This window comes from Cavia porcellus, unplaced genomic scaffold (assembly GCF_034190915.1).
Source record: "Cavia porcellus strain 051 isolate PalLab524CR breed Dunkin Hartley unplaced genomic scaffold, mCavPor4.1 scaffold_31, whole genome shotgun sequence".
Classification (NCBI taxonomy): Eukaryota; Metazoa; Chordata; class Mammalia; order Rodentia; family Caviidae; genus Cavia; species Cavia porcellus.
Genome location: NW_026947514.1, coordinates 44,148,439 through 44,164,911, shown reverse-complemented (window position 1 = coordinate 44,164,911; position 16,473 = coordinate 44,148,439). Strand labels below are relative to the sequence as shown.

Sequence of the window (16,473 nt, the reverse complement as noted above, 5' to 3'; positions counted from 1 at the left end):
GTTTACATATTGGTACTAATCTTTTTTTTTTTTTTTTTTTTTGTCTTTTTCATTTTTTACCGGTACCAGGGATCGAACTCACGACCTCCTGCTTACAAGGCAGGTGCTTATGCCGCTGAGCTAAATCCCCAGCTCTACATATTGGTACTAATCAATAAATGTTTCCTGAGTTTAAACTGCAAGTAACTTATAAAACAATGTTTACATCCTTACTGCTAGCTAGCCAAGGTTCCCATCTTGCAAAAAGAAAAGTTTTTTTTTGTTTTTTTTTTTTTCTTGAAGTCCATTTTATTTCAAAGAGAAAAACGATTTTTAAAAATTTAAATTTTGGAACTGAGCTGCTGGAGGTGAGCTCCAGCACACCAGTGCAGGCCCTGGGAGACTTTAAGATCATGGCTCCGAATGGTTAAGGACCTGCCCAGCTTCCAGCCACACTAGACTGTGCTCTGCAGGTTTCTCGGACTGGCTGGGCCATGCCCAGTGGCCTTCTTTCAATCCAGGGAACTGAGGCTACACAAGGTGAGTTTCAACACACCAGTGCAGGCCCAAGGAGACTTTAACATCATCCTCCTAGCAGTTAAGTGCCCACCCAGGTTCCAGGACACTAGACTAGGCTTCAGAGGTTTTGTAGACCCAACTAGACCATGCCCAGTGACCTTCAATCAGGGGAGTTAAGGGCAGGTGAAGTAAGTTCCATGGCATTGGTGCTAGCCCAGGGAGGGCCTTGGACCATCACCCACAGTAGTTAGGAGCCCACCCAGCTTCCTGGAACACCAGAGGTGGCATGTGAGGTCCTGTGGGCCTGACTGGACTATGCTTAGCAACCTTCATTCAGTCCCAGGAGCCGAGAACATACGAGGCAATTTCGAATGTGCCCAGGGGAAGCTTTGGAACATCACTTGAAACACAGAAATATAGGAAAATGATAAGATGAAAGACCAAAATACAATCTCAAACCTCCAGCCCATCCCAAGATAGCCTAGGAGCCATGTACATAGAAGAAAAGATATGCTGTACACCTGAAATACCTGAAATAATAGCAACTGAAATAAAGAAGCAACTCTGGGAAGCTTTAAAGGAATTCAAATTAGAAATAATCTCCCAGGTAAAAGAAGAAATGATAAAAGAAATGAAAGAAATGCTGAGAACATCTAAAGAAGACACATTAAAAAATTAGAGGAACAAAGCAAAAAGATAGAATCCGTGGATGAACAATATAACAAATGGAATACATGAAGCAGATTCAAAAAGATATACAGGAAGTCGAAAATTCCATTGAAAGTTGTCAAAACTGCCTCAACAAAAATGAAGATACAATTTCAGACCTTGAAGACGATTTCAGCTAGTGAACAGGAAAGGGAAGATCGTTCAAAAATAACAAGAAATCAGGAAATAATAATTCAACAGCTGCAAGATGATTCAAAGAACAACAACATAAGATTGATAGGGATAAATGAAAAGGGGACAACATAAATGATATCAAGAGGCTATTTACAGAAGTAATAGCTGAAAATTTCCCAAACATGAGAATGGAAACTAACATTCAGATTAGTGAAGCATATAGAACTCCAAATAGCAATAACCAAAATAAAACTACACCCAGACATATAATAATCACCATCCCAGAAATCCAACATAAAAATAAAATATTAAAAGCTATCAGAGAGAAAAGACAGATTGCCTATAAAGGAAAACCTATCAGAATCACAGCAGACTTCTCAACACAAGCAATGAAGTCAAGAAGTGCATGGAGCAAAGTATTTCAGATCCTAAAGTGAAATGATTTCCAACCTACATTGATGTACCCTACAAAACTGTCCTTCAAAATGGATGGAGAAATAAGATACTTCCATGACAAAGAACAGCTGAAGAACTTCATGATCACCAAACCAACCCTGCAAAGAATACTGAAAAGCAGTTTAGATATACATAGGGAAAAAACTAGTAAGCAAGGCAGACAAATAGATAAAGATGCAACAGCAGAAAGATAACATTTCAACAATAAACAAATATAAGACAGTTATAACCATTAATGTAAATGGTCTCAATTCACCAATTAAAAGAAACACACTGGGAGAATGGATCAAGAAACATCCAACCATATGCTGTCTACAAGAAACCCATATAACCCAAAAGGAAACTCATAGACTGAAAGTCAAAGGATGGAAAATCATACTTCCTGCAACAGAAACCAAAAAAAAAGCAAGGCTAGCTGTTCTGTTTGCAGACAATGTGAACTTCAAATCAAGAATGATCCAAAGAGATAAAGAAGATCACTACATACTAGTTAGAGGAAAACTTCAAGAAGAAAAGATAACAATCTTAAATATATATGCACCAAATTCCAGAGCACCCAGCTATACAAAGCAAGTATTAATAGGAGTGAAAAATCAAGTAAACAATAACACAATTATAACAGGAGACCTTAACACACTATTGACACGAAGGGGCAGATCAACCAGATAGAAAATCAGCAAAGAAATAACAGAGCTGAATTACACCTGTGAACAATTGAACTTGATAGATGTATACAGAGTATTCCATTCAACAACATCAGAATATACATTCTCAGCAGTACATGGAACATTCTCTAAAATAGATCATATACTAGTCCACAGAACATAAGGATTTAAGTAAATGCAAAAGTTGAAATTATCACATGCATGTTATCAGATCATAGCGCCATGCAACTAGAAATTAGTGATAAAAGAAACTGCAGAAACCCCACAAACACATGGAAAGTGGATAATACACTTTGTTATTTAAAGAGAAAGAAAAAAACAAAAAAAGGTAGAAACAATACAGAATTTCAGAAAAATGAACAGTAAGAAATCAGTCAAGAAGTTACATACCATCATCTTAGAAATAGTTATTCGAGTTACAAAATTAAAGCATACAAAGTGATATTCAAATAGTGACATTGACAAGGGAGAGAATAAGAAGAGTAAAGATAGGAAAAGAGGAAGTTCAATTATCATTATTTGCAGATGACATAATACTCTACATAAAATACCCCCCAAAACTCCATTGAAAGACTCCTAGATATAATAAGTAAATTCAGCAATGTAGCTGGATACAAAGTCAATACTCAGAAATCAATAGCATTCCTATAAACTAACAACAAAATCACTGAGAGAGAAATAAGAGAAGCCATACCCTTCACACTAGCATCCAAAAAAATGAAATACTTAGGAATTAATCTCACAAAAGAAGTAAAAGATCTATACAGGGAAAAATTATAGGACCTTGAAAAAAGAAATCAAAAAGGATCTCAGAAAATGGAAAGACATCCTTGTTCATGGATAGGAGGAATAAATATTGTGAAAATGGCCGTTGTCCCAAAACTGTTATATAGATTCAAAGCAATCCCAATGAAAATACCATCAACATACCTCATAGATCTAGAGAAATCACTCCTAAAAATTTATCTGGAGCCAGAAGACACATAGAATAGCAAAGGCAATTCTAAGCAGCAAAGGCAAGGCAGGAGGCATCACAATCCCTGACTTGAAGTTATACTACAAAGCTACTGTAATAAAGTCAACATGGTACTGGAATAAAAACAGATCTGAAGATCAATGGAATGGGTTAGAAAATACAAACACACTCAACCACCTTATCTTTGATAAAGGGGCCAAACACGTTCTCTGGAAGAACAACAGTCTCTTTAATAAATGGTGCTGGAAAAACTGGCTCTCCATATGCCGAAAAAAACTAGATCCATGCCTATCACCCTGTACTAAAGTAAAATCTAAATGGATCAAATATCTGAATATTAAAAAAGAAACACTAAATCTGTTGGAAGACAAATTAGATAAAAATCTTGAAGACATAGGGATAGGTAAAGAATTCATGAACAGGAATCAAACTGCACAGGAAATACTTCCCAGAATCAATAACTGGGATCACGTCTTATTAAAAAGTTCCTGCATAAAAAAAAGTTTCTGCATGTCAAAAGAAATCTCCAGCATAGTGAAAAGAAAACCCACAAACTGGGAAAAAAAATTTTAGTGAACTATCCCTCAGACAAAAGACGTTGTCTAAAACAAATAAGGAATTTTAAAAATCAGACCCCCAAAATTCAAAGACCTAGTCCAAAAATGGGCACTGAGATGAATACACAGTTCTCAGATAAAGAAACACAAATGGAAATAAATACATGAAAAAATGTTCATCATCATTAGTAATTAGAGAAATGCTAATTAAAACAACGCTGAGATTCCATCTCACTCCAGAAAGAATGGCCTGGATCAAGAAAACTACCGACAACAAATGCTGGAGAGGCTGTGGGGAAAAAGGAACACTCCTGCGCTGTTGGTGGGAATGTAGACTGGTGCAACCGCCATGGAGGTCAGTGTAGACATTCTTCTAAAAGTTGGGATTGGAAGTCCCATTTGACCCAGCTATTCCACTTCTAGGCATATTCCCAGAACTTAAAACATCATACTCCAGTGATATGTGTGCACCCATGTTTATAGCAGCACAATTTGTAATAGCCAGATCTTGGAAACAACATAAGTGTCCATCAACTGAGGAATAAAAAAGCTGTGGTATTTTTATACAATGGAGTACTACTCAGCTATAAAGAATTATCACATTGAGATATTTATAAATAAATGGATGTAACGAGACCATATTCATAAGCGAAACAAATCAAACTCACATGTATAAATACCATATAGTCTCCCTAGTGTAAGAAATGGTGAGTACATAAGATTTTATGGTAATCATGATTCCCCATTACATTGCTTTGAAGCCTTATAATGTTTTCATTCATTAGTTGGAATGATTTTATTCTGTTTTGTTTGATCTTATTATGTATGATGATATTTTGAAGAAAATTTTGAAGAAACGACATTATGGTAGACATTGCTGATTTAATATCATCTTGCTTTGAAGTCCTGCCATGCTTTTGTTCTTCTGTTTCCATTGGTCTATCATGTTGTATCTTACTGGATTTTAATATGTATGATAGTATAAACAAATTTTTTATGGAAAATGAGATGATATAGTAGCCATTGTTCATTTTTAGTTATTTGGTTCTGAATGCCCTGTAATACTTTCATTCTCTTGAATGATTTTATACTATTTTGTTATGTTTGATATGTATGTGAAGGTATGCTCAACTATTTCAAAGAAAGAGACATTATGGTAGCTATTGTTAATATCAGGTTGTGTTGTGAAGTACTGTGTTGCTTACATTGTTCTGTTTTGATCTGCTTTGTTCTGTCATCTTTTGTGTTAATCTCTTTAAAATAAAAGAAATTTTAAAAATTTAAATTTTGGCCGGGGATTTAGTTTAGTGGTATAAGTGCCTGGTTGGCAAGCACTAGGATGTGAGTTCAATCCCCGCTATGCCAAAAAAAATTAAATTAAATTAAATTTTAAAATAATGAAAACAAAGGAATTTATATTTAAAAGTGAGAAATCTACACCAGGAAAAAGTAGCTAGTAAATAGAAGTTGTCAAATTAAATATTTTCATTTACCTTCTTTACCTGGTATAATTTTCATGTGAAGATGGCCAAGTTTCAGAAGAGGCTAAGGCACACTAACCTTTTACTGAATAAAATCTTTTTTAAGGCAAACTAAACAGATTCTGGGGGAAAAAAAACTCTTGCAGTTTTTCACACTTTGCTGGATCCCACAACTAAAAAATTCATAAATGAATAATAAATATAAGATATATGATTACTGATCAAAACTTTTACTTTTGTTTTTTGAGGTAGGGTCTTGCTGTGTAGTTCAGGCTGGCCTTAAACTTACTATGTAGCCCAGGCTGGCCTCACACGCAGGGCAATCCTCCTGCTTCAGCCTCCTGAATATAGGAATTCTAGATATATACCACCATACACAGCTAAAATTTTTATTTAAAAAGCCCATGTTGAACCCACTCTCTAAAATCCAATGTGTGACAAAGCAGTTGTTAGTTACAAAATTTAAACCAACTTCCTAAAATGTAGTCACAATTATGAGTGATAAGAAAAATGATATTACAGTCAGGCATGATGGCACACACCTACAGTCCCAGTACTTCAGAAGCTGAGGCAAGAGGATTGCTAAATTCAAGGCCAGTCAAAAAAAAAAAATTCAAGGCCAGTTCAGTGTTTCTGAGGCTTAGAGTACAGACCTCTATAGTGAAAACCTATCTCAATCTCTGTCCCCAAACTTGTATGGCAATTTAAGCTATGCTGAGATGCTTGTAATTTCTTACCAAAACTTACCCAGCATACTAAATACATATAGCAGGAAGCCTGTAATTACTGTAACAAAAGTAGTATATATATTGCAGTACTGTTTTCTTGCCTAGGTTATTAACAGTGTGTGTTCACTTGGTTACAATGATTTCTCTGTTCAGGCAGCCATAGCTAACATAGGAAGCAAGAAGTTAAGAGGCTTTTCTCCTCATCCTGTCCAAGGAAAGGGTCACAGGACATGGTGGGGGCTGTCAGGGCTGTTGATGACAACACAGAAGGATGCTGTGACTTGCTGATTGAGGAAAGCAACCATTGTCACAAGATGGCATTGTCACTGGTACCATGCCTATGGTGTGCCTCTTAGGACAAAAGCCCAATTCTAGAACATCAACTCCACTGCCAGTCGCTTCAGCTCCAATCTTCTCTACCCAGGACTGGAAGATTTGTTTTCCACAATAATATTCTTTTTTAAATGGGTTAAGCCTGAAGAGGAGTCACCTTTTAGGCTTTTATCAGCAGTCATGCAAGTAGTCAGTGATAAGATTGTGGCGCATCCAAAAGATGAGAACTATGAAATAAAAGAGGCCTTTATTCTGAGAACATGGAGAGAGAAAAACAAAATCCCCCCTACCACTGAAGTCTGGCTTTCTCTCTGGCAGACATGTGGTATAGGGGCATACATGTAGCTTAGGTTTGGGGTGGTGCCTAAGGGGCATTAGGTGATGTACAGATAGCCCATTGGTATTCATTTTGTGCCACAGGCAAATTCCTAGGGATGGGGAAGATAGAGCTCCTTGGTTCCGCCTCCAAGGCTTTTCACCAGCTACAGTGTCCCAAATGGGCCAATATCCTTTCAGTCCCATCTTTTGATTATTAAAAAAAAAAAAAAAAAAGTATGGAGATTTTCTTTCTTTTATTGCTTCCTGCTGGAAGAGGGCGCTTTCCTGGGGTTTAGGGGAGTCAACGGGATGACGGCTGATGCCCATGTAGAAGCTGGTGTCAGGTGTTTTAGCCAGGACAACTTCACTGGTGAATGCACATATGTTAGACTAGAAAAACAAAAAGACAAGGTGTTATAAGGAGGCATGGTACTGTCATATTTAAGGACCCAGGTGAGGTAGAAGGAAAGGTGCCTTTGCTTTAGACATGTCATTATATCAAGACCACGTTGAGATAGAATCATTGTCACGGTGAGGTAGAATTCTGAAAAATAAATGTGGGGTTAGGAGGAGTGACGTTATGAGAGGTGATTACTCCCCCATCTGAAAGGGTAAAATTTAAGAGAGTAGGTGGGTAAGAGTTATCTCTGGTCCAGGAGTTGAACTGGAAAAAATAGGGGGAGTGGGCAAGGCCATGGCTGTACCGGTATAGGGAAGGTAAGAGCCTAGGCCTTCAGGGATGTCACGGTTAACCAGACAGCTGAGGGTAGAAAGAGCTAAGACAGTTGTCAGGTAGAACATTATGAAGATGATCTTACACATGATGTGGGAGTCTTTAGGAAAGACTGGTAAGAGTCCTGCTGTAAAAATGATCATTAATAGAACGTAAGAGATTAGGAACCAAATTGGATAACCAAATATGACTTAGCCTGTGAACTGTGGCTGTGAGGCCTTTGTGAAACGGAGACAGGTGGGCGACAGAAGATGAGATGATCACTCAGAATGATCAGATTTAGGGCTGGGAGGGCACCGGTTAGCCGGAGTGACATGAAACCAGGATGGGAGTCCAGCAACTTTGACTGCTGTAGGGGTCGTCAAGGAGACCAGATAGGGGCCACTCCACCTTGGGTGTAGTCTTGAGACCTCCAGTGAGACTCAGGGCCCCAACAAGGATACTGTAGTGGGGGCTGTGAACCCTGAGCCCCATCAATCTTCAGCAGCAAGTCTGAGCAGATGAGTCAGTGACAAATCTGGTATTGATGGAATCTCCTGTGAGGAGTTAGAGGATGGCTTACCCGCTCGCTGGCAGTTAGGACAGTCACTCTTCCAGTGGCCTTTAACATTGCAGTAGGGGCACGGCCCTAAAGGAATGCCAGGGTTGGGGCAGTCTTTTGCCCAGTGTCCTTGTTTGCTGCATTTAAAGCACGGTCTAGGTGGGGCTCGGGCAGCAGCACCTTGTTTAGAATTTCCTATCTTGGGAGCCCCAAGTGCCACTGCTAAGAGATCAAACTGATATTTAGCAAATTTCATTTTTTGAGCTTCTTTTTCCTCTTTTTGAATTTTATCTCTGTTGTTGAAGACATGGAAAGCTAATTTAAGGAGATCTCCCTGTGGAGTTTGAGGGCCATGTTCAACCTTTTGTAACTTTGCACGAATATCAGGAGCAGACTGGGAAATAAAATAAGAGTTAACAACAATTATCCCTTCATGAGAGTCTGGGTTCACATTAGTAAACTTAATTAAGGTTTCCCTAAGCCAATTTAGGAACACAGCTGGGTTTTCATTAGCCTCCTGGACCTGTTCTAAAAGTTTGTTATAGTTAGTGTGTTTGTGACCAATTTTATTAAGGCCCACAATTAGACATTCAATCATCTGATGTAATGTTTTGAACCTTCTCCATTTTGGTAGCTCCACTTAGGATCTTGGTCTGGCACTGCAGTAGCAGTCAGTGACAAACATAGGTCTCATTTGGTGGGTAACTAAAGAGCACTAGCAACATAAGGTAGAACACCTTAGGAAGGGCTGAAAGGAACAGATGACCCCAGGCCATCCCCAAGGAGCCCATGGATAAGAAAGGGAATGGAAGCCAGGTGTGGTGGTGCACATGTGTAATCCCAGCACTTGGGAGGCTGAGTCAGGAAGATTGTCACAAGTTCAAGATTAGCTTGGGCTACAAATTAAGCTCAAGGCCAGCCTGAACTGCATACGAGACCCTGTCTCAGAAAGACCAAAAAAAAAAAAAAGCAATGGATCAGTAACACAGGAGGTAGGACACAAATCTAAGCTTTCTGAAGCTTCGAGTACAGAGACATTGCATCTAGCTGCAGAACCAGGGAGAGTTTCTCAGTAAAGATAGCATTTGAAATGTGAAGAGGTTCAGTAAAGTTTGGTTAAGAAAGCATAAGCAATAAAAAATGGCCAGGGACCTTTCAAGTCAAACTAAATGCTAACTTATGATAAGGCAAATGCTGTAGCAGTATATTATCAATTACCCAAGGCCAGCTATGAACTAGGAACTTTACATGTATTATTTCCAATCTTTAGGAAAGTGAGGCAGTTAAGATAGAAGGCACCCACGGAAGGTAGTGTCCTTACCATGCATGCTGAGGTTTGTTTTTAATTACAGAGTCAGGAACTTCTACAGAGAAAGCCAGAAGCACATAGAAGCAGAGGAAACAGATAATGGGTCATAAGCTAGCACACAAAACTAAGAATTAGACACTGATTATAGAGGATGAGGCTGATAATTAAACAAGAGGAGTTGGGGTCACAGCAGCAAGACCAGTGATTCCAACAGCATCATGGAAAACGAGGCACAGTGACAATATGAGAGAACACATTTACCTGTGACCACACTAGTTGAGTGCCAAGCAGAAGCATCCCAGATAACAGAACCTAGAACGCAGATGAATGTGAACGCTGGGTCTAATGCCTCAGCTGAGTTGACTTTTGGAGTGTCATGCCTGACCCAGATGAGACCCTGTCAGCAAACAACAGGAATCCACTAATGGGCCATGCTGTCCTCAGTACATGGAGCAGAAGACCATAACGATGAGATTGTGATGGGAGAGGGAAGCAGCAGTGAAGAGTCCAACGTTATCTACACATCTGCCCAACCCTTCTGACCCTTGTGTGAACCTCAACCACTGGCTTCCACCCCCTAGATTCCTCCAAAGAACAGCTCCCTCCCTCCGCCCCATATAACTCTGCCTCTCCACTGGCCAGAGGCTGACATGTTTTGTGATCTCAGCCTGTCTCCACAAAATAAAACTATACACAAAAGCCTGTTCAGTGGTCTCCCCCATGCCATTCTCCACAGGGAGAAGGGAAGGTTCTTCCAGGGAGAAGCAGGGAAGGGTGCAGAACCTGAAGCACACTTTATAAAGTCACTACCAGAAGGACCTGGAAAACTGCACTTGCTTGACTGGGAGCAGGACCCAGGAATTTGTCTCTTTTGGTGGTGGTGGTGGGCTACTGTTACTGTTGCAGGAAAAAGTCAAACCAAAAGGAAGACTTCATACTGAACAGATAAGAAAGCAGCATTTAATCTTTACGCCTGCAGACTGTTGCATCTTCACACCAGGGAACTGTTGCAGGATGGTTCCCAAAGGCAACAGCACTGCTTACAGAGAGTTTATATAGCATTTAGAAGTGGGAAGTACAAAGTAAGTGATAAAACGTCACATAATTGGTTACATACATTGAGTCATATATAGACAGGCAGGCTAGTCTTGAACAGATTTGTTGAAACAAAGGGATTATTTATCATAATACAGAAATAATCTGGGAACAAGAGGGGGTCCTTACAGGGTGAGCCTAGTAAAGGGGTCCTTGACTAGTCCATGGTGCCTTAAAGTATAGACAATTACTCTGACTCAGTGCTTATCAGAAGTATGAGCTCAGTCAACGCCATACCACCCTGACTGTGCCTCATCTCGTCTGATTTTGGAAGCTAATCAGGGTCGGCCCTGGTTAGTACTTGGATGGGAGAAGTATGAGCTGGGCTTTAGATACTGTCGAGGTCAATTGAATCCAGCAGCAGAAACTAGGTCAGAGACCTCTAATTTGTATCATGAAATACTTACAAGTCTGTTATTTTTTTTTCTTTTTTTTTTTTTGGTCTTTTTCGTTTTTATCAGTACCAGGAATCGAACTCACGACTGCCTGCTTGCAAGGCAGGCGCTTATGCCGCTGAGCTAAATCCCCAGCCCCAAGTTTGTTATTTTATAAACGTGTTCTTACATTATAATTGTGCCCCCACATTACCACAGAGTGGATCCAGCAGAAGGTTTCAGGCTGTCATGTAAGACAAGCAAAGAATTGCAAGTGCATAGTCAAATGGCAAGTGAAAAGAAACTATATTTACTAATGATCGTGGAGTGGTGTATTCAGCGAAAGTCCCTGCTACAGGAAATATGCCATGAACAGAACAGTGGTTCGGGGATAACAATAAACTAAAAAGCACTACACACAGGTGAATGACTTTTGGAATTTTAAGGATGTGCAAACCTTCACCAGGGTGTCTATCAATTGTGCTCTCATCACCTAGGTCTTCAAAGATGTCTTGGTTTTTGTTATTTTACACTTCTCTTAGGACAATGGGAGAAGGCTTGATCCTAGAGTACTGCCTAAATTCAGATGGGGCAGGCAGGGGGATTTCTTCAGCATTGTTTTACCTGTACTCTACCAGTACCAGAGGTTGAACCCAAGGCCTCCAGCATGCGAGGCAAGCTACTACTGAGCTATATCCTAGTCCTTTTTATTGTTTTATCTTGAGGCAAAAGCTTAGTAAATTGCCCAGGCTGGCTTCAGATTTGGGATCCTCCTGACTCAGTCTCCTGAATAGCTGGGATTAGAGACATACATCAGGAAGCAACATCTGCACTTGTAACAAGCTCTTCAGCTGATTCTTTTGAATCTTAAAGTCTAAAGTCTCAGAGTTAGGGAAGTTGATGGAGCTCAGTGGTAGGGCACTGGCCTGCCATGTACAAGGCCTGGAATTGAACCTCAGCAGCAAAAGGAAAACAAAAATCTGAGTCGGTATTGTTAATTAGAATTCCCAGCCTTAACCTACTGCAACAAAGCTGTTAATATTGCTGCAGACAAGTTAAATGCCAGTGATCATGGACCATGCTTCAGGAAACAGACATTCTTAGAGTAAAAAGGATGAAAAACCCTAGAAGAGATGGGAAAAGATCTCTCCTGTTATGGCTTATTCATCTATAAAATGAGAAAAGAGTTGTTGCAAGGATGTGAACATGTGAAAAATCTTGCTTTTACAACTTACTTGAAATAATTAATTGTTTCTCATCAGAACAACTACCAACTGGTTTTCCTATATTCAGTTTTCCTCTTCCACTCCATCTTCTATACCATACCAGGGTGATGTTCCTGAAAGGGAAAGCAATAGCCAAGTGAGCTGGCACACTCTGAAGGCTGAGGCAGGAGAATCACCGAGAGTTGAAGGCCAGCCTCAGCTATATAGCGATCTCAAGGCCAGCAGAAACTGCTGCAGAATTGAAATGGGAGAGAACAATGAGAAATAGGAGAAGTGTATTTTTAGGTGTACACTGGCCCAGCCAGGCTTGTATCTAACATGACTGAGTGCTGAACAAAGGAGAAGTTCCCATTTGATACATTTGGATGAAGAGTCTGGCACCAAACTGGAAAGAGGTGCAGAATTTACTCAGCAATGGTTTAACAATGTGACAGCTTAACAACTTACCTTTGAAAAAAAGACAAATTCCAGGATGTCCTGGGACTCTATTTTCAGGAGCACAGTTGGCAACCTTACCAGCATCAGAACAGAAGTCAGCCTTGAAGGAAAGCAGAGTCCTTCATAGGGCTCTGCCTATAGGAGTGTAACTTTAACCTCATCTGTAGTGAGGAACTGGTCAGCAATTGGGACATGGGGTGAGCCCAATGCTGGGAGGACATTAAAAATCACTTTTCTGCAAGTCCCATTTTAGGGCTGCATAGCAAAACCGTGTTTCAAATGAATGAGTAAATGAATGAAAAGTAACACCAACTTAGCAATTGCATTCGTTCTGTGAAATAAGGTCATTATTACTGGTTATCCATTCTAAGAGAATAATATTCAGGCTTCTTGGTTTGTCATTCAAAGACCTCCAGGGTAAGACAAGCTAAGTCAGACATCTCTCTCTGTGCTTACAATACCTAACTAACATGTGCCAGACACATGCAATGTGCAAGGAACTTCTGAAGACGAGTCAGTGGAAAGTAGAAAATACAAGAACCGGATGTGGTGGCACACATTGGTAATCCCAGCATTTAGGAGACTAAGGCAGATGGATTACTGCAAGTTGTAGGCTAGCCTGGGCTACATAATGACACCCCCCCAAAAAACAAACAGAACAAAACAAAACAAAAAAGAAAACACACCAGATCTTCCCTCAGAGTCTGCACTCTGATAAAGTGAAAACAGTAAATAAGTACATAAAAAATCCAAGGTGAGCCATGGAATGGGGCAGTGAGGGGAACATGGAACAGTACCAGATTCTGCCCCACACAAACAGATGAGGAAGGCTCTACTCCCAGGTCCAATCCCTGGACACTCCCTGGGCAGCTTCCTTGACTGTGCTTATTCTCTAACCACTATATTTCCTTCAGTGACTCCAGATTGCAGTCTTAGAAATCTGTGACTCTCACAACCTCTGGCCCATCTGAAGTCTCGGTGCACTGCCTAAGGCATATACACGGCAACCCAGGTGCTCCCTCCGCTACGAGGGTGCAACTCCTGCCATTGTCCGGTCCTGTCCACTCTGGGTGCCCCATCAAAATTCAAAACATTTGGCAACAAATGACAACCCCAACTCCAAGATCTTGAAGGCAGCTTCATAAGGCAATCAGACAAAATTAATGTATAGTTCTCAAATTGAAAAAAAAAACAAATAGGAATGACCTGACATCAGGCTGGCCTTCTGTATGGTGGGTCAGTGCAACAGGACTGTAGTGTCCTTGGCAGGATTGGCTATTACATGGAGGGTCTCCTTTGCCTGGCTCCATTTATGAAACACCTGTTAAAAATAGTTCTTAGTGGCAGTGGTGGGCCAGGTCAACCTCTTTCTGTGAGCTGGCGGTAGCCATGCAGCCCAGGAAGAGAAACAAGAAGACACTAACCTCTTCTTGTGAGCTAGTGGCTATCATGGACTAGGCCAGCACCTCCCTGTGAGCCAGTGGCAGCCATGCATTCCAGGAAGAGATCCAACACGAAGCTAACCCTGTCCTATGAGCTGGTAGCATCTGTGGGCTGTGCCAACACCTTCCTGTGAGCCAGCAGTAGCTGGGCATCCCGGGAAGAGAACCAAGAAGAATCTAACTCCTTCCTGTGGGTCAGCTGGCACACAGGCTGGGAGATAAGCAGGGCCACGTCCTCCCTCCCTGTTAGCAACTGACTGATTTGGAGGAACACAGGCTGAGATGATAGCCACTGAAATAAAAAGAAAAAAAAAGCAAAACGCCTGCCTAAAGCCAGTAGTCTGAGTATCTATTTCAAGGATAACAATACACAATATAGCAACAATACACAATATAGGGGATCTCCTTCTGAAAGTGATAGACATTATTAATTTCAAGGATAACAATACACAATATAGCAACAATACACAATATAGGGGATCTCCTTCTGAAAGTGATAGACATTATTAATTCCCTATTATCTTGTTTTAAAGTCATGTATCATTTTCATTGCTTGTTTGATTTTATTCTGTTCTATTTTGTTTGATTTTATTATATCTGATGGCATGGGCAGTAATTTTGAAGTTAAGATATAAACCCATTATTGATTTCTTTTACTTTTTTTGAAGTCATGTATTGCTGTCATTGTTTTGTTTTGATTGATTTTTATTCTGTTCTGTTTTGTTTGATTTCATTATGTCTGATGGTATAGGCAGCTATTTTGAAGATAACAAGCATTATGGTAGCCATTGTTAATTTCATATATTTGGTTATGAAGTCCTGTATCATTTTGACTGTTTTGCTTTAATTGGCTTTATTCTGTTTTATTTTGTTTGGTTTTATTCTCTTTAAAATAAAGAAAAAGAAATTTAAAAAGAAAATAATTCTTTGAGTAGTAACCAGTAACCAGTTGACCCTTTTGTTGATGTTCTCAAGGTAACAGCCCTCCTGCTATTGAAACAGTCTGAGATTGATGGTGAATCCTTTGAGCAAGGAGGAATGCCTACTGGAAGAAGAGGTAAAGTGTTTTTCTCACGTCCTATCAGAAAGCTCCTAGAGCCCATTCAGCTCACAGATCCAGAAAAACTCAAAGGTATCAGAGAGATGGCTTAGTCCATACATGTGTCACGTCAGATGGCAAACAGGCTTATGGATTCTGCAAGGAGCATCCTCACAAATTCATACTAGATATCTGTATTTCCACAGACCACATGAAAAGAGTGATCTGGAAGTGGCTCTGGGAAGTCTCCAGGCTTTGGATTATCATTGTTTGCTGAGACCACTGGCACATTCTTGTTTGTTTGTTTAAACTCAGGACCTCAAACTTGATAGTCAGGTACTGATGCAGCTGAGCTAGATCCCGGGCCCCCACTGGCACATTCCTCAGTGCTGTACCAGCCTCTGATCCCCAGGGCCAGGGAGCAGCTGTGCTTCCAGGGAGCTCAGCAGGAACCCAGCCAGGCCACTGCTGTGGAGAGCCACAGGGGTGGATGTGAACACTTAACTAACCAGAGTCTGGCTGTGCTGCTCACAACCCTTGACAGCAGGACATTTCCAAAGTCCTGCTAGGACCAGTCTCTATACCATAGAATGTTTACAGCATTTAAAGAGATTTTTCCAGATTATGTTTAAAATGAAAACCAAGCCATGTGGTGAAGAGCTCAAGGTGGGGATAAAGTCCTGATGACCTGTGTCATCACTGGCTTCTCTAACCTTAGCAAGACCCTCATGTGATACTGTCACAAAATAAGTCCCTCCATAAAAAACGGAAGCTGCCAAAGGGACCAGAACAGATGTATTCATCCAATTCAGACTAACGAGTATATAAAGCACTTTAATTTTCCATTAACAATATCAAATTAAAAAGAAAAAGAAATCTGTGGCTCCTGGCTTTAAGAATTTCATTGTTTTTCATCTATATGCTACAGCAGCCAGTTCTTTCAGTCCATCAAGCACATTCCTGCCTAATCAAAGTATTTTTTCTCCTCATTTTTAAAAAATTCCTGTCCAGCTAGATGTAACCATACATGCATGTGATCCCGGTGGCTCTGGATGATATAGCAGGACAAGTCTGCAGCCAGTCTGGGATGGTGGGGGTGAGATTTTGCTCAGAAATCATCAGGAATTCCTCCTCCTAATCTGAGTTCCTTAACCTGGCCTTCAAAGCAAACATTGCTTAATTCTATCGCTATTGAGCTCTCCATCCTCACCTTCCACTACTCTGTGACTCCTTTGCTAAATAAACCAGGGTGGCAGAATCCTCCCTTTGCATCTTTGTACACAAATTGTTCCCTCCGTGCTGAAAGTTGGTTCCCCTGAAACCAGGCCCCCAGCTTAGCATCCACCCGACTGGTTCAATGCCATCTGACCTCCAATCTTTTGCAGAAAAACAGCATTTTCTAAAAATAACCATAGCAGTGT

General features: G+C 40.4%; 1 pseudogene; it reads left to right on the top strand.

Moving 5' to 3' along the window:
• The first annotated feature begins 4,344 nt into the window (after positions 1-4,344).
• LOC100729550 (RNA 3'-terminal phosphate cyclase-like protein) lies at positions 4,345-15,876 on the top strand (annotated as a pseudogene).
• Positions 15,877-16,473: the final 597 nt, after the last annotated feature.